This window comes from Simochromis diagramma, unplaced genomic scaffold (genome assembly GCF_900408965.1).
Source record: "Simochromis diagramma unplaced genomic scaffold, fSimDia1.1 OVJJ01000024.1, whole genome shotgun sequence".
NCBI classification, from domain to species: domain Eukaryota; kingdom Metazoa; phylum Chordata; class Actinopteri; order Cichliformes; family Cichlidae; genus Simochromis; species Simochromis diagramma.
The window spans coordinates 3134312-3151711 of NW_024387332.1; the positions used below are offsets into that span (position 1 = coordinate 3134312).

General features: G+C 39.1%; 1 long non-coding RNA gene across 3 annotated transcripts; it reads left to right on the forward strand.

Moving 5' to 3' along the window:
- Positions 1 to 9784: 9784 nt before the first annotated feature.
- On the forward strand, positions 9785 to 12651 carry LOC120718120. 3 transcript variants are annotated; one of them, XR_005692384.1, is made up of 5 exons: positions 9785 to 9862; positions 10562 to 10627; positions 10978 to 11133; positions 11584 to 11676; positions 11971 to 12651. It is a non-coding gene; the product is annotated as an uncharacterized LOC120718120 (long non-coding RNA). The 3 variants fall into 3 exon arrangements; XR_005692385.1 differs by lacking the exon at positions 9785 to 9862 and adding an exon at positions 9870 to 10018; XR_005692383.1 differs by lacking the exon at positions 9785 to 9862 and having other exon boundaries at positions 9870 to 10627.
- Positions 12652 to 17400: the final 4749 nt, after the last annotated feature.

Below are 17400 nucleotides of genomic sequence, written 5' to 3' on the forward strand. Positions count from 1 at the left end.
CTATTATCAGTCAGAAACTTTACTAGCGCTTCAGGGCCTCATCACAACGACGTTTCCAGGCAAACTCAGAGTTGGAGGAGTGATCAAGAATCGTTTTTAAGAAGAAACAATAAGAGAAACTCAGCTGTTGCAAGGTCACAAGATCAAGTGAAAAACAAAAATTGAATTTGGTGGATGATGTTCTTAAAACTAAGGTCAAATCACTGTTTATTTCTAAACCCAGAATTTATGGTGATTTTTTTTTTCTGCACCATGAATGCAATAAACAAAACACCACACCTTTCAAGGTATAATACAATGTCACCTGTACAAGGTGCCCCTTGGAGCTGATGTTTTGATGCGCCAGCTATAGAAATATTAGACAATGAGAGAGTTTTAAAGAGCAACAAAGTCCACAGGAGGAGGCAGGATCACAACGTTTTCAGCCAGTGAAGTATACCCGAATTTTCTGTGTTGGGACTTTAGACATGGAGCTAAATGATGGGTTCCTGGTCACATCTTAACATCTTGGTGTGTTTCTCAGACACTAGTGACTTTGACAAGATAGTATTTGACACAGCAGGAATGAAAATGGACTGAGTATCATTAAGTCAACACACACACACGCACACACACACACACACACACACACACACACACACACACACACTTTGAGTAGTAAAAATGCATTCAATTAAGTGGTGGCTTCAGCTTGCTGTGGAAGCTGGAAATTATTTTGTTCATACTTTTTGTGCTTTTGCCATTTTCTGATGAAGGTTCACCCATCAAAGCAGCACTGTGGGGAAAATCCAGTTAATGTAAAGTAAAAATGCTAAGAACATGTTTCAGTTCTTTGATTAAAAGAGCTTTAAATACGATGTCCCACATTCATGGACATAGTAGTGTAGCCTTATAGACATGCATGAGTGTGGTTGTTGGAAAAGAATGTATTCTGCACTCTTATGTTTGTTTATATATGTTAAATGTTCTTCTGAATGTTTTCTGTTTTAGTTTGTGCCTGCCTGTTATCCTGTTTGTACTCAATGGTGAAAATGTGTGCCTCACCACAAAACCCAGGTGCTGCAAATGAATCTTGCTTTAGCTCTATCAGTACAGAGTAATGCCATCTACGAGTCATACATACTGTATCCGCGCATACACCAGAGTATCAATAAAAAATAATAAATTGACACAGGTCTAAGAATGTGTCCAAGGAATCTCATCTCCTCATAAATTACTGTAAGATTCTAAACTTCAGCTGGAACACAGCCTAATTAATTCTTATGCTGTTACACAAAAGGAGTGACAAATGGGCAAAGGACTTGAAAGCTGCCAGGTTTGCAAAACATTTTCATCTTCAATTTATAAGAAATTTAATGTAAAATCATTAAACTGAACTGGCTGCTTGCTAAGTGGAGTGACGACACACACACACGCACGCACGCACGCACACACACACACACACACACACACAGATACGACAAAAACAAACAAAAAAATCTAAAAATATGAAATAATTTTTTTAAATGAATTATTCGCTGGGTGACGTAGCACCAGGACGCTGTAGGCCGCACGTCGATGATCGATTTTATAATTGTATCACCAAACCTGCGGCCATATGTTCTGGACACTCGGGTGAAGAGAGGGGCTGAGCTGTCAACTGATCACCATCTGGTGGTGAGTCGGATCAGGTGGTGAGGAACGATGCTGGACATATCCGGCGCACCTAAACGTATAGTGAGGGTGCGCTGGGAACAGAGGCCCCGGTCCACGAGATCTTCAACTCACACCTCTGACACAGCTTCAACAGCATTCCGAGGGAGACTGGGGAATTGAGTCTGAATGGACTATGTTCAGCACCTCCATTGCCGGAGCTACTGCACTGAGCTGCGGCCGCAAGGTGGTTGGTGCCTGTCGTGGTGGTGAGAACATTGTTGCGTGGTGAAAGGAATACTTCGAGGACCTAATTAATCCCACTGGGAGATCTTCCATGGAGGAAGCAGAGTCTGGGGACAAGGGGGATGACTATCTCTGGGGGGTGAGGTTAATGAGGCAGTTAAACAACTCCTTGGTGGCAGGGCAACCTGGGGTGGATGAGGTTTGCCTTGAGTTCCTGAAGGCTCTGGATGTTGTAGAGCTGTCTTGGTTGATACGCCTCTACAGTGCTGCTTGGAGATCAGTCCAGAGTCATGGTTCCCATCTTTAAGAAGGGGGTCCGGAGGGTGTATTCCAATTATAGGGGGATCACACTCCTCAGCCTCCCTGGGAAAGTCTATGCCAGGGTGCTGGAAAGGAGAGTCTGTCCCTTAGTCAAACCTCAGATACAGGAGGAACAATGCGCTTTCCGTCCTGGCTGTGGAACACTGGACCAGCTCTTTATCCTCTTGAGTATACATGAGGGTGCATGGGAGTTTGCCCAAGCAGTCTACATGTGCTTTGTGGACTTGGAGAAGACTCCGACCGTGTCTCTCTGATTGTCCTGTGGGAGGTGCTTTGGGAGAATCGGCATCTGACCCATTGCTACAGGTCATTCGATCCTAATACAACTGTTGCAGGAGCTTGGTCTGCATAGCAGGCAATAAGTCAGACTCTTTTCCAGTGGTTGATGGACTCCGCCAGGGCTGCCCTTTGTCACTGATTCTGTTTGTAATTTTTATGGACAGAATTTCTTGGTGTAGCCAAGTGGCGGAAGGCTTTCACTTCGGTGGTCTCAGAATCTCCTCTCTGCTTTTCGCAGATGATGTGGTTCTGTTGGCTTCATCGGGTGATGGCCTCCAGCTCACACTGGAACAGTTCGCAGCCGAGCGTGAAGCGGTGGGAATGAGAATCAACACCTCCAAATCTGAGGCAATGGCCCTCAGCTGGAAAAGGGTGGAGTGCCCACTCTGGGAAATCCTCTGAAGGGTGGTTCAGGCATCTGACAAGGATGCCTCCTGGGTGCCTTCTGGGTGAGGTGTTCGGGGCATGTCTCACTGGGAGGAGACCTGATGAGTAGGTCATGTTAATAATCGCATAAACAAAATATGAATAAATAAAGCATGAAATAACTGTGAAACATTTCTATTTAATCTATTTTTGTATCTTTCCTTTTAGTTTTTTTTACAAAAAACTTTTCTCCAAAATAATTGGTAACTAACACAAGTAGTTGGTATCCATGGTACATGTTGCTTCTGATATACTATGCGACATATTATTTTAATTCAAACAACAAACAAAAAATGGCACAGAAAAAAAATTATCGGTATATTTAATTTAATCATTTGTAATTTTTCATACCATTCAAAAGGTTTTTATGAGACATCGCAGCTAGCAGTTTTACTCTTAATAGGAAACTGCAACAGTTTCCTGAGGTTTATGTTGGGTCTCGTCACAACTCTTAATTTCCATTGATTTTCAGTTGGATTGAGCTCAGGACTCACTCAAACTAATCCACAATGGTTACTTTTTACCCCCTGTCTAGTCTTGGGTGTTCTTAGCTGTATGATTCCCTTAAACATAATTTATGGTCCTACAAATGTTTCCATCTGCGTACACATTTCTGTTCACCCACCACAGAAGCGCTTTTATACAGTCCAATGCCAATGCCGGACGCAGATGAGGTATGCATCTGCTGAATCCTGACTGGTTGACAAGTGGGCTGGAATAAGGAAGGGAACAACAGCACGAGAACTGAGACAAAACCCTTTAAAGTTAAAAAAGCAGTATGGAAACCACAGACAGTGGCTGCAATGGGCACTTTCCATTGTGTTTGATACTTGCTTTCACTTTAGCTCTTTGGATCTTATAACTTCGCTCTTCTCCATGGCCGAGTAACAGACCAACAGCAACACAACACAGACTGTCTGTATCCCATTTTTGTATACTGCCACCCACTGACAACAGAGCTCTCTGCAAGTAGAAGGGACAACCCAGACTGTAAATAGACTGTGAATGTGCTACCCATAGTGCTCTGTTTTTATGGTGGCTTGCACAAATACAAAACACCTTTGCTGGGCAGCACATGACACAAATTAGAAATGTCCTCATTTTTTAGCAGGAATGCTGTTTATTTAATTGAAAGCTTAATTTCCTTTTCCACAAACTCTACTGTGCAAAGCTGCTATGACTCAAAAAAGCTCCAATTGTGTTTTAACTGGATTATTCTTTCCCAAAAGGATATTTTTCCCAAACCTTCCCCCACCACAGCATTTTTCAATTTACCAGACTCATGAATTACTAATCAATCAAGACTTCCCAGGATATGTTTGTCCTATGAATATACATACATTTACAGTGCTGTGACAAAGTATTTGCCCACTTCCTGATTTATTCACTTTTTATATATTTCTCACAGTTGAATGGTACAGCTCATCAAACAAATTTGGGTATTAGACAAAGAATTTGTTTTAATATTTGAGTAATTAATAACAGATGTAGGAGTAGTCAGGACTGAGTACTGGCTATAGAGGAATGGAGCTCAGCTTTTCAGATGAATGGAGTTAGTCATAGTTAGTTTTTTCACAATTTACAATAGGCGGACATAGCTATTTTCCTTAATAAATGCAATCATCATTTCGGAATTGTATTTTGTATGTATTTTGAGTTACTGTGGGTATTTTGAGTCTAATAGGAAAAACTATTTGATGAGCTGAAACATGAAAATATGAAAAATATGCCCAAAAAGGAGGAAAAGGGGCAAAAACTTATTGTATTTTCTATATTTATATATTAAAAGAAAGGTCAGAAAGTTTGATTTAAGTGCTATTTTAGTACACTGAGTGTTGCAATATTTCATTATTGGTAGATATAGTGTTGACTAGTAATGACTAGAAAGACAATTTTTTCTTGTGTTTTCATGTCTGTGAAAAAACGTTTGTCTGAGCACATATCTGAGCTTTAGATGTTACCTGTGAAAATAGTTTTCCAAGTTTAGTTAAGCAATCAAGACCAAAGTGGAGATGTGCATAATGTATATTCGGAGAAACCCAAACACTGCACATTGGTGCAATATTTACCGTACCAACTGTTAAGCACATTGGTGAGAGGTGAGGATTTGGGCTTGTTTTGCAGCCACTGAATAAACCATGACGTCCTTTTTATACCCGTCTATTCTCGACTAAAAACTAAAGCATTTTTTTCAAAAGCTAAATTTTGGTTGAAATTAGGTCATTCTCAAGAAAGAATCAAGCTGTTTAAACATTAAATGCTGTGGCGTAGCCTTAAGATGGATGTTAACTGTTAATGGCTGCACATCTCATTGAACTGAACAGGAGAAGAAGAATGGGTCAGTATTCCTCTACAATAATGTGAAATGCTGATAAAGGTGTAGCCATACTAAAAATTATTGTATCACGTTATTGCGGGAAAAATCTGATTCTACTAACTATTAAATCACGGGGTTTGTTTACTTTGTTCACAGGACTGCACAGAGTCCTGTCAAAAGTTTCTTTTACACATAGCTGTACATTATCGCACAAATTTGTCAATCATAATATTCTTTTCTCCCAGATATGTATTCCTGTGTTTCTGGTCAGTATCAGACCAATACTTCAGTTCTGACTGATGCATCCTCAGTAGATTATGCTAATGCTATGTCTGCCTGAACACAAGGTAACCCTTATGTCAAAGCTGTGTCCTTTTCTGAAAACACAGGTTTCTTAGTACTATGACACGTCAGCTTTCTTGTTGGTGACATCTTTATATAGCTTTCCCCCTTTTTACTAACAGCTATTTCGCTTTAAAATATTGCTGGGCTCTAACACACAGTGTGATGGAATGCAGTATCTAATGCAAGAAGAAAGCTCACTTTGACTCTGCATTGATCACCACTCTGAACTGATTGGGGCCAATGCAAATAACAAGGAAGTGATGGACAGCAACTGGTCTGCCTCAGCCCAGCCTGAAGGAATTAGCCAGCATGCTTTTTACCTCGCAGAAACCCTTTATCAATGTCTGTGGATCTGGAGGGCAATTTAAATGTAACTTAGGCACTCATTGAACATGACAGTGACGGAAGAGGCCCATTGGATACTATGGTTCAATTACTCATTAAGGAAGAGCTCTGTTTTCGGCATTTGGTCTAGCACAGGGCTTTAAAATCACTAATTGGAGTGTAAGTGTGTCGTTTCTCTTGAACCCTCTTTGTTTGTCCTTATCTTGTTACTGAAATGAACTTATGTCAGCTTGTCCCCTGATCTCACTTTGAAATTTGCAGTATGATATGACAGAAAGGCAACAGGTTAGAATGAACGAAACAACTCAAGACCTACTCTGATTGTGGTGTAACAGGGTCACCCACTGCATTCTTTGTTCTTTTGAAGATTATAGCAATAGAAATAAATTTTTGAAAAGATATAACATTACATGAAATAACTATTTCCTATTAACAACATTTCACTTTGAGGGTGAAATTTAATAACTAAGCAAACATATGACCCTTTGGGCTAACATACTAAAAGTGGGAGACATAGGCAATTATAGAGAGCTGAGTAAGGAGGAACAATAGAGTTGGAACATCTCTGAAGATGCAAGAATAGCGGTGAGATCCGACTGTGATATGAGCAACATCAACCATGAATCACATGTATGTGCTAGAACACGTACCAAATTTTGAGATAGGCAGTAACGTGCAGTAATCTGATTACTTTTTTCAAGTAATGAGTAAAGTAAGGGATTACTATTGCAAAAGAGTAATTATATTACTGTGATTTTCCTGTAAGTGCGCTTGCAGATGCTTGTTTGTTTGTGAGAGTGTCTCGTGACAATGACGTAAGCGTGTGTGATGTCTGTGATAACAGAGGTGTGTTGATCAACAATGGATAATAGAGTGCAGGAGAGAGTATGACCATGCAGCATTTAAAGCTTGGAAGTACGGACATTACTTTGAGTTTGATTCCATAAAAAGTGACACAAACATTAGCATCCACTGTACACTCTCTTTCTTCTCACAGAAGAAAACTTCTTTCTACAGCGGAAAATTAAACTTCAAATCTGAGCAAGCACCAAGCACGCTGCCACGGGCATGTGAAATTCACAGAGGAACCCGCAGATCCCCCCACTGACATGCGGCACTGGACAAACCCCCACAGCTTACTGAATAGCACAGTCTCCCCTCAGATAAAATGCTGATTCTTGGCTTTAAATGTTTATGGAGATTTTGTTGGCGTATGCACAAAAATTATGGCACTAAGTCTGAAAAAGTTACTGGAAAGATACAAATAGATTCCAAGAATGTAGTCCTTAATGTAAAACAAACAAACAAACAAAAACCAAAACAAATGGACATTTTAGCAATCATCAGAGTGTGAATGGACCTGCAGCACCCTCACCTTCCTGGAATCATAAACCTTCATGTTCACAAACATCAAAATAAGATGAAAAAGGTGAATTTGCTATAACTTAAAATCCATTGAGTCACATGTAGCAGCTATGCCTCTAACGCTGGTCGAATGTAAACAAAAGTTATGGTGAAGCAGTCTCACATTCAAACTGCTAAAGTAGCGGACTCCAACAGCCAACTGTCCCACCGTATAGCATCTGGTAAAGGTACACTGTACACTGAATTATCCATTTTTCAGTAGTTTGTAGTTTGTATCTTTTGCATACATAATGACAAGATGATCTGTTGTATCAATATATACTATTTCCAAGCACTGTTCAACACTCAACACTGTTCAACCATTTGTTTTTAGGCCTTTCTTCCCTTTTAATGTTTAGTGAATTATTTTCTGTAAGATTTCTGCAGCCTATCTGCTCCATTATGAACTCTGGCAAGGGTAAAAAAAACTGCTGTCTAATTAATTATTTCCAGCTTTTGTTTCTAATTAAATGCATGGTTAGTCGACTCTGTGAAGGTGGGTGTGTCACAACAATGGTGTTTTACCAGTGCAGACACACTTGCTGAGTCTGATTCTGACTGTCACACCCACACATCTACAAGAAACATGATGCTGAGCAGAACAACAAAGGGAAGTTTGGAAAGGAAAAGTAAAGTTGTCCTGCAGTGAATTTAACACAGATGCACACAGAGTGTTTGTTCAAAGAAGTGCCAAAACAGCATTTGCGAGATTGTCTATGTGATTGCAAACTTCATATTCTTGTACAGTTGAATGATATGAAATGTATTTGTACAGCTCACTCCTGCAGTGCCTCGGACCTCAAGAACACACATTAACTTATATGAGACTCACCGCAAGTGAGAAAATGGACCCTACACCATGTCCTATCTTCTAACTATGATTAATGACTGCCAACTGTCATGCATACATCAAGAACAGAGCCATACATCATGCAATAACTACAGCTGGCAAATACTGACAAGTACACTGAAATCATGCCACAACATAGACCTAAAATCATGTTTCAGTGTTCAAGCATTTTGATTTAATATTCAAGTACACGCGTTTCAATATTCAGTATATACAACTTTGACAAAACAGCAAACAAGAGAAAGAACGTGTTCATGGACGCACACACACACACACACACACACACACACACACACACACACACACACACACACACACACACACACACACACACCTTGGTTCTCATGTAATCCGTCATCTTGCCTATGGTTTTAATTCCTGTTAACTGCATCGTTGCATGCCGCTGCATCGTTCATTCTAATGCAATTGAATAACAGAGCTGCTTGGCTGCACTGCACAGACCAGTTTTAATTGGAATTATTTTTTTTTTCCCGGAAATATTCAAGCCAGTTTTTCTGAGGTTAAAGACAATGCACTGCTAATATATTAGTCTGTTTTTCCCACTCTGCAGTTCTGTAAAATACAGACAGTATGGATAAACGTCAGACTGGAATTTAATGGAAGTTAAGAACATAGTTCATTGCTAGAAACAATGTTGCATAGGTAAAATACAATGTAATATACTAAGTACAATACATATTTGGTGTACAATAGTACAGAATAGAGATGGGCAGTAAATATTAAGCCAGTATTACATGTCTTTTTAAGGGGATGAGCCACTGCAGTGATTGGCAGTGATCCCACAAATGAACTCATCTTAAGTGTCTGTCAAATACCTGCCATACAGTACTGTGCAAAAGTCTTGATTCAGCCTTGAACTTTCATTTGGATAAACAGAAGAAATTTGATAGATGGTTGCAGTGATTTGCTGAAACATCTACAAACATACATGGAAATACATGTATGATGATGATGATGCTGCAGCAAGAATCCTGACAGGGACTAGAAAGAGAGAGCAGATTTCTCCTGTATTGGCTTCCCTTCATTGGCTTCCTGTTAAATCCAGAATCCAAAATCCTGCTCCTCACATACAAGGTCTTAAATAATCAGGCCCCATCTTATCTTAATGACCTTGTAGTACCATATCACCCTATTAGAGCACTTCGCTCTCGCTCTGCAGGCCTACTTGTTGTTCCTAGAGTATTTAAAAGTAGAATGGGAGGGAGAGCCTTCAGTTTTCAGGCCCCTCTTCTGTGGAACCAGCTTCCAGTTTGGATTCGGGAGACAGACACTATCTCTATTTTCAAGATTAGACCTCAAACTTTCCTTTTTGCTGAAGCATATACACTCAAAAAAATGAATGAGGTGGATTGTTCAGTGTATATTAATTATTTATTTTCATTTTACTTAAAATATATGTTTTTGTTAAGTTAACATATGTTTTTCTAATCAAGTCTACGTAATTGTGTCTATTATTCAACGTACATAATACTAATGTGTTACTTGATCGCATAACATTTAAGTTAAGTCAATTAGGATCGATATACCTTGTATATCCACAAGGTGGCAGTAACGCAACAGTTGTAATGAAACCGCGCAGAACAAGAAGGTTTCACGGCTTGTGCCTGCTCATGCGCAAGACTTCAAATTTAACTGAAAAAGGCTGTTTTGGCGCCAAGCTACTGTTTCTTTGAGAGGTAAGACCACTTTTTTCTTTGACTATGTTGTGTAGTATCTATATGTCCAGCATGGTTATATTTTGCGTTTGTCTTACAAGACATGTTATATCGTTTGCGTGCGCTTGTTTTACATTAGTTTTACTGGGTCCTGGACATGCTTATTTTGTGGACTGTGTAAGAAACATTTTTATTGTTTTTTGTTTTATTAAGGGATTAGCTACAGGGGTTCATGGGGTTTTTCTTTCAAGGGGTTATTTTTCCATTTGCTTTCTTGGGATTCCTTTTCTGTAATCCGAGAGTCGGAAATATCGAATAGGATAGCAAGGATAGCATAAAGTGACATTTAAAATCCAAAAAGTCAAGGGCGAAAGCCACTGTGACACCATTGTTCTGCTCTATCAGTAATCTGTATTATGTAAAAATGGTCTGTAAATACAGCATGTTTCCTAGCGGAGTTATACATATCAATGTAGTTATAAATTACAGTTTGTGAAAGTACACACTTAATTTTTTAAATAAAATTATTCAAGACATATGAGTGGACAGACAATGGAGGTCGACAGACCTGGTGATAATTGCTTCTATAGAAAGTTAGCACATGGCAGTGTCAATCTCTTGCTTTTCTTCTGAGTAGTATTTTATTTAGTTGTAATTCAAACAATAATTTGCTTCTTGAAATTAAGTAATGAATTTCTTGTTTTACTTTATAAATCTCAGATCCTGCCTTTACCTGCTCCCTCCTATACTGATGTGGTGTATGTGGTACTGCTGAGCTTGTATGTGGTATGTGAACTGTTATACTTTTAAAAACAAAACTGTTTTATAAGTTAAGTTTTCTTTTGTGACCCATCCCATGCCCCTGTTATTTCTTCTCCACATCTGAACCATGGTAAAGGTTGCAGTTCAAGGGCCTGAGGCATGAAATTCTTTTCAGATCAGCTGTGATCAATATTTTTTGGAACTTGATAAATAACAATAAAAGCTGTAATGGCTCCATTAGCATTTTGTGTAAATGTTTGTGTTAAAATTATAGCTTTAATGAGGTCTTACTACATTAGTTTTAGTTTGTATATGTGTACATATAGTATGTATATTTACAGTACAGTATGCTGTGTTTGTTGACATATTTTCAGGTGGAAGCAGAATATGTGAGGATTACTACTGCTGCACATGTTCCAAGGCTTTTTACACAACTTGACCAATACACTGACCAGCTCATAAAAGTCTTCAAGAAAAAAGGAGGCGTTGCAGGGAAGAAAATTAGACAAACTTTGGCCCCTGCCACACAGGTGCGTTATTCTGTTGGTAGCAAAATATTATGGCTAATAAGATCATTTTCAAATTTAAACAGCTAGTGTATGGTAGCTGCACAGTGCACTTACATTTATATTAAGCAAGACAAAGTTTGGTACTCAAAACGTTGGAAAATTTAAATTACCTAAACATATGTAAAATCTGATCTCTTGATTTAGGTTAAACCAGAAGTGAATGTTTTTGTTATGTTTTGAATGCAAAAAAGATGATGTATTAGTTTGTCTTTACCTCCATTATGGACATATATAATGTGGTGGAAACCCTGCCCAACAGGTTAACTATTCATGTCCATGTGATGATTAGTTGGTCTTGTGTACATGTCTATCTGTGCAGTGGATATGTCATTCATTTTGCGTATAATGTGAGTTTCTGTCATCCTAAAGTATATCTGTTTTCTCTTCCTGTATCTCTGCCACTCTCTACAGAAGGAAACTATTGAAAGGGGGAGGGAGTGTGTCCTCAGGGCACTACCTTTTTACCTGAATGAAGACCCAAGCATCCTCTTCAAAGAATAATTGGTTGGTAATTTTAGTTTAGTTTTTTATCTGTATTAAACCAATTTTTGAATAACTTATGTTGTTGCATGTTGTAATGTTGTTGTTGTAATTTGCATGGAACCTGTTTAAATGTTTTGGGAAATCTTCTTGTATACCCAAACTATTTATATTTATCGTTGAATCTGTAGTCTGAAATAGTGGCGCACTGGGGTGCATGTTCCTAATATTGTGTTTACGTCATTAAAGGGTAGCTTTGGCCCTTTTTCTTTCTTTTTTTAAAACTGGATGCCATTTTTCTATGTTTTTGTGTCTAAGCTACAGCTGTTCAGAGGGAGCTGGAACAAATTACCCTTGCTATCTTTACCATCGAAAGAGCTGATGCCAGCACTCCTCCAGCCGATGTGGGTATAACCATCTAGTGTGTCCTGCATGACCTGGAAGACCTGGCCTCTGCATGTGCACTCTTAATGGGTGGGATATATGCACTGAATCTCAGTTAACCTCAAGACTGAAAGCTTTCTTTGAAGTACTTCAGAAGCTCTTCCTTCATCTGTATGTCAGCAGACTCTTGACCAAGGTACAGTTGCTCAAGAATACACTGAATGAATAAGCCAACCTTTAATTTGGATGATGAATGTTCTGTCAGATGGACAGAAGTTTTTCGGAGGCTGAATGGGAATAAAATGGTAATTTGTAAATGACAGATAACGGGAAAATTACATTTAAGAGAAATTTAGAACATTTTGAAAAGTTTGTAAACTACTACAATTTGAGAGATTTTACTGTTGTGGTTGGGCTACTAAGAGACAATCAAAAGTATTGAGATTTAAAGGATTTAATTGAGAGATGATACTGCACCAGAAATGTTGAAGGGTGGTGTGTATATTAGCGTTCAAGGCATATTGTTATGAGGTGGAAATATGTTCATATTCAGTTTGTGTTACATTGTGTGCATTGTAAAGGTAATTGCAATACATACTAAAAATAAGGGTAAGTTAGGAGGTTGATCTGAGATCCTCGTGTTTGTCATATGCTGTGGGAGTGTCTGGTCGGGCGTGGTCCAGGTTCCTGTCATTCGTCCCTGGGGGTGGAGTTGGCCAGCTCATCACCTGTTGTCAATCTCCGGGGCTCCACCTAGAGGGTTTTTAAGCCGGCACGGCCTGCCACTCCTCGCCAGTTCGTCCTGCTACCATCTGTGATTCACCACCCGTCGCACTCATCAGTAGTGCTGGTTTGGTCTCCATTCTGTTCTTCCGTCTGCTCTGAACCCGAGGATTATATACTCCACTTCTCCTCAGCCTGCCCTTCAGTCCGTATTCTCCACCTCCTTGGAATCTGGACCGGACTCTCCACACTCTTGACCCTCTCTGGAATACTCCCACGGCAGCCCTTTTCCCGCCTAATAACTAGGGTCTCCAAGTAAGCCCAAGACTATCCACTGGCACTCCGTACCTCTGTCCCTTACTCGTTTTTTTCCATTCAGTAACATCTCTCTCCTGTGTTTACAGAAGTTCCCGTTAGAGTTCTCCCCGTGCTCTACGCCGGTCTCTCCGCCCACGGATTTCCCTTAGTTTCTGCGTATGGTTTCTGTTAAACCCAGTTCTGTTCACGTTTTGTTCTTTTCAATAAATTATATACAGTTCGAAGCAAATTGAGTCTGCTCTTGAGTCCACCGCATTCTCGCCCGTGACAGTGTTGGTGTTGTTCCCAGATCATCATACTAAATGTTGTTCCAGGATCAACATTGCAAGTGAGAAACCAGAATGTTGTGACGTCATACTTTTGCGACTTCGGGAAAAAACCGGCGTAAAACAAAAAACTGTACTTAAGCTGCGTGAAACCGCCTCTGTCTGCCGATCAACTGACCCTAACCCTAACCATAACCCTTTAATAAACAGTAAGCAGAATTGATATTGTCCTTGCAACATTGGAATTTCATAAATGCACGAATGGCTTGGCGCGCAAAAGAATAACGTCACAACAATGTGATTGGTCACTTGCAATGTTGAACCTGGAACAACATTTTCATGATGGTCTGGGAACAACACCAACACGAGGATATCAGATCATCCAAGTTGGGAATGCAGGATGAATGTATATTTTGTGGACTTTTAAAGACGAACAATTGTTTCCATGTTAAAATGTTTACATCTGAAGTTTTTTGCCCAAACACTGGTAAAATAAATGTTGACAGTGGCGAGTGTTAAATGGTTACTGCTGTGCTGTTGCAAAAAAACTGAACGCTGACAAGCTGTTTTATTGTTAGACCATAATGTTGGCATGTTTTGTTAAAGTTTTATTTGGGATGGTGATATAATTTTCTTTGGTTGCTAATATCAGTGGACTATTTTTTATTATTATTATTATTATTATTGTTGTTGTTGTTGTTGTTGTTGTTGTTGTTGTTGTTGTTACATAAATTTTTTTTAATTGTGGCTGTTGAGGTGGACACTTCACTTTGCATTGTTAAAGGAAAGCACTTCATTGGCATTGTGTTACTGGACTGACCCTAAGCAATCATTGCAAATAGCAACTTTGCTATCCATTTTAGACACTAAAAGAAAAAAAACACTCACAGACCTTACTAGCATCACATGTGCATAACTCAAGTGTCATCTTATCAATGTGTTATGTGATCTTCAATGCGTTTTTTTTCTTCTTCTTCTATTTCTGGTAGATACAGACATTTAATTTAAAGTCTTGATGTTGCATCTGTCTACATACTGTTAATTACTAACCCTAATGAGCTGTTGTGTTTTATTTTGGACTGGGTTTACACAAATGCTCACTGAATGTGTTGGCAATAAAAGAAATTTTAAAAAATAAGTTGGATGTACTTAATTCATTTGTGTGGAACCTGTTGACAAAATAGATTTATGTAAAACTAATTAATAAAGCACAAGGTGGCTGAAAATATAATATTTGAATTAATCTAACTTAAATTTAAAATTTTACTGCCACAAATAAGAAATGTATTGAAGTAACTAATCTAAACTATCTAACCTGAAAATATATCATCTATGTTCATACAACATAACTTGATTTAGTTAGTCTTAAATATGTCTTGTTAATCTTAAGTAGTTTTTTTAAATTAGATGAACTAAAGATTTTTGCTTTAAACTAACATAATTCAATTTCGTGGAACCTGTTGACAAAATAATTTTAATTAAAGTCAACGTTTCATTTTTTTGAGTGTAGTTAGGGCTGGACCAGGTGACCCTGAATCCTCCCTTAGTTATGCTGCAATAGGTGTAGGCTGCTGGGGGATTCCCATGATGCATTGGGTGTTTCTTCTTCACTCTCTGTGTGTTAATAGACCTCTCTGCATTGAATCATATCTGTTATTAACCTCTGTCTCTCTTCCACAGCATGTCTTTATCCTGTCTTCCTTATCTCACCCCAACCAATCACAGCAGATGGCCCCGCCCCTCCCTGAGCCTGGTTCTGCCGGAGGTTTCTTCCTGTTAAAAGGGAGTTTTTCCTTCCCACTGTCGCCAAAGTGCTTGCTCATAGGGGGTCATATGATTGTTGGGTTTTTCTCTGTACATATTCTATATGTATATGTATGCACATATTGTATATGTATGCAGCTTTTTCAATTATGAGGGTTCTGTGCAGGATCTCAGCTGCTCCTAGGACTGCACTCTTCTGACAGAGACCTATGACATTGAACTTGGAATTTGCTGGGGGAACTTTTCTAGTTTCAGGGTTAATGTTCCTATTACCACTGGGATCATTTTGGACTTTACCTTCCACATCTGCCCCTGTTGCTCCTTGAGCTTTTGGTACTTCTCTATTTTATCTTCTACTCCTTGTCAGCCACCACTGTGCCTCCTTGGCTGGCCAGCAGCTGGTTGTCTATAGACCTTAGTCCTGTTGTTCTCAACCACCTTCAGTGGTGTCACTCATCAGGAAGTGGGGATTCTAGTCCATATGCAGCACAGATGTTCCTGTACAGATGTTCCTGTACAATATCCCAGCCACTTGTTTGTTCCTTCCAGGGTACACGGTCAAAGCTTGTATTTTACTTCCTGCTATTACGTGGTGGTAGTCTTTGGGGCACAGTCTGAAAAGATGTGCAGTCTTTTCATCTGTGGCAGCCTCATGCACCTTTGGATCATTAAACTCTTCTAGCCAATAGACTTCTTGATGTCTGCCACTTCCTCAACCTCTAAATGGTACATCCTTTGCAGGGGCTTGGTTGTCCATGATGGTTCCACCTCCATGGGAGGGCTTCTCTACATGAATCCTTGATCTTATACCTAATTGCTTCTAGGATTACTGAGGCAGTGACGTATATGAGCTTATTGGCTACTGATGATTTTTTTTAATAGTAGCTTATTTTAAGTTAAAAAAGACAGAATAACCCCCACCACACAGAAACCAAAACAAAAAGCAAACAAACAAACAAAACCCTGTTACATAAGAATTATAAATTGATTTGCATACCACTGAGTGAAATAAGCATTTGATCCCCTGCCAAATCTCAGCAAGCCAGCCCAGCCAAAAGTCTGGCTCCCACAGATTGGATGCGTGCCCATGAAAACAATCAGTCAGTCAAAAACAGGTATGCCTGATACCAACTCGATATGTGTATAAAGCACACCTGTCTAAAGAATCAGTTTCTTGACTGACGTTTCCAGTGAACATCTAAATGTTTCAGAGAACCCATATGGAAAAGATATATATAAATCTTCTAAAGTTTGTATCTGTCTTGTGTGAAACTTGTATGAAAAGCATATAAGAGTGAAAACAGATATAAGATCCCTTGAAAAATTATATAATGAAACTTGTATGTTTTGGATGCTCACTAAAACAATATATGAAAGTAATGAGAAAGTGGCCACTTTCATGAGTAAATCATATAAGTTTTTACTATTTCTTTTCCATATGGGAAGGCTTGGGAGAAAGTGCTGTAGTCAGCTCAAGCCAAAATCAAGCTCTTTGGCATCAACTCAAGCCGGCATGTTAAGCGTCTTGAAGTGACTGTCGTTGTGATTTGGCGCTCTATAAATAAAATTCAATTGAAGGAATAGCAATGCTGAGTATGACCTAAAAACACCACTTCCACAGTCAAGCAGAATGGTAGAAACAGACTTTCAAGCTGTTTTTCTGGGTACAGGAAAGAAAGATGGGTCGTGGATGGGTCTTTCAGCATGAAAATGACCAAAAAACAAACCACAAGGCAAGAAAGGCGTGGCTAAGGAAGAAACACATTAAGGTCATGGAGTGACCAGTCAGTCTCCAGACCTCAGTCCTATAGAAAGTCTGTGGAGGTAGCTGAAATTTTGGCATGACAAGAGGCAGTCAAGAAACCTAAAGAGTTTAGAGAGTTTCTGTAAAGAGAAGTTGGCCAGAATTTCTCCTGAGATGTGTGCAAACCTACCACTGCAAGAAACATCTTACCACTGTATTTGCCAGCAAGTGTTTCTCCACCAAGTACTAAGTCATCATTTTCTTCTTGATATTAGTTACTGTTCTGTCCCGCTCCATTAAAATAAAATTACAGTAAAAGTTTTTCTGTTCTTCCAGATATTCCAGGTTCTTTAGTTATAACTTAACAAATATAGAGTAGCTTCCACAGCAGTTTAGTGTTTTTCAGAATAAGCTAATTTTCTCTGCCATACGCAGCTGATGGAGATAACACTGTATTTCCCCTCATACAAATTCATAAGTCTAACATTATGGACGAATCCAGGAATTGAATTGTGTGTTCTCACATCTATTGCACTGGCAATAACTTGC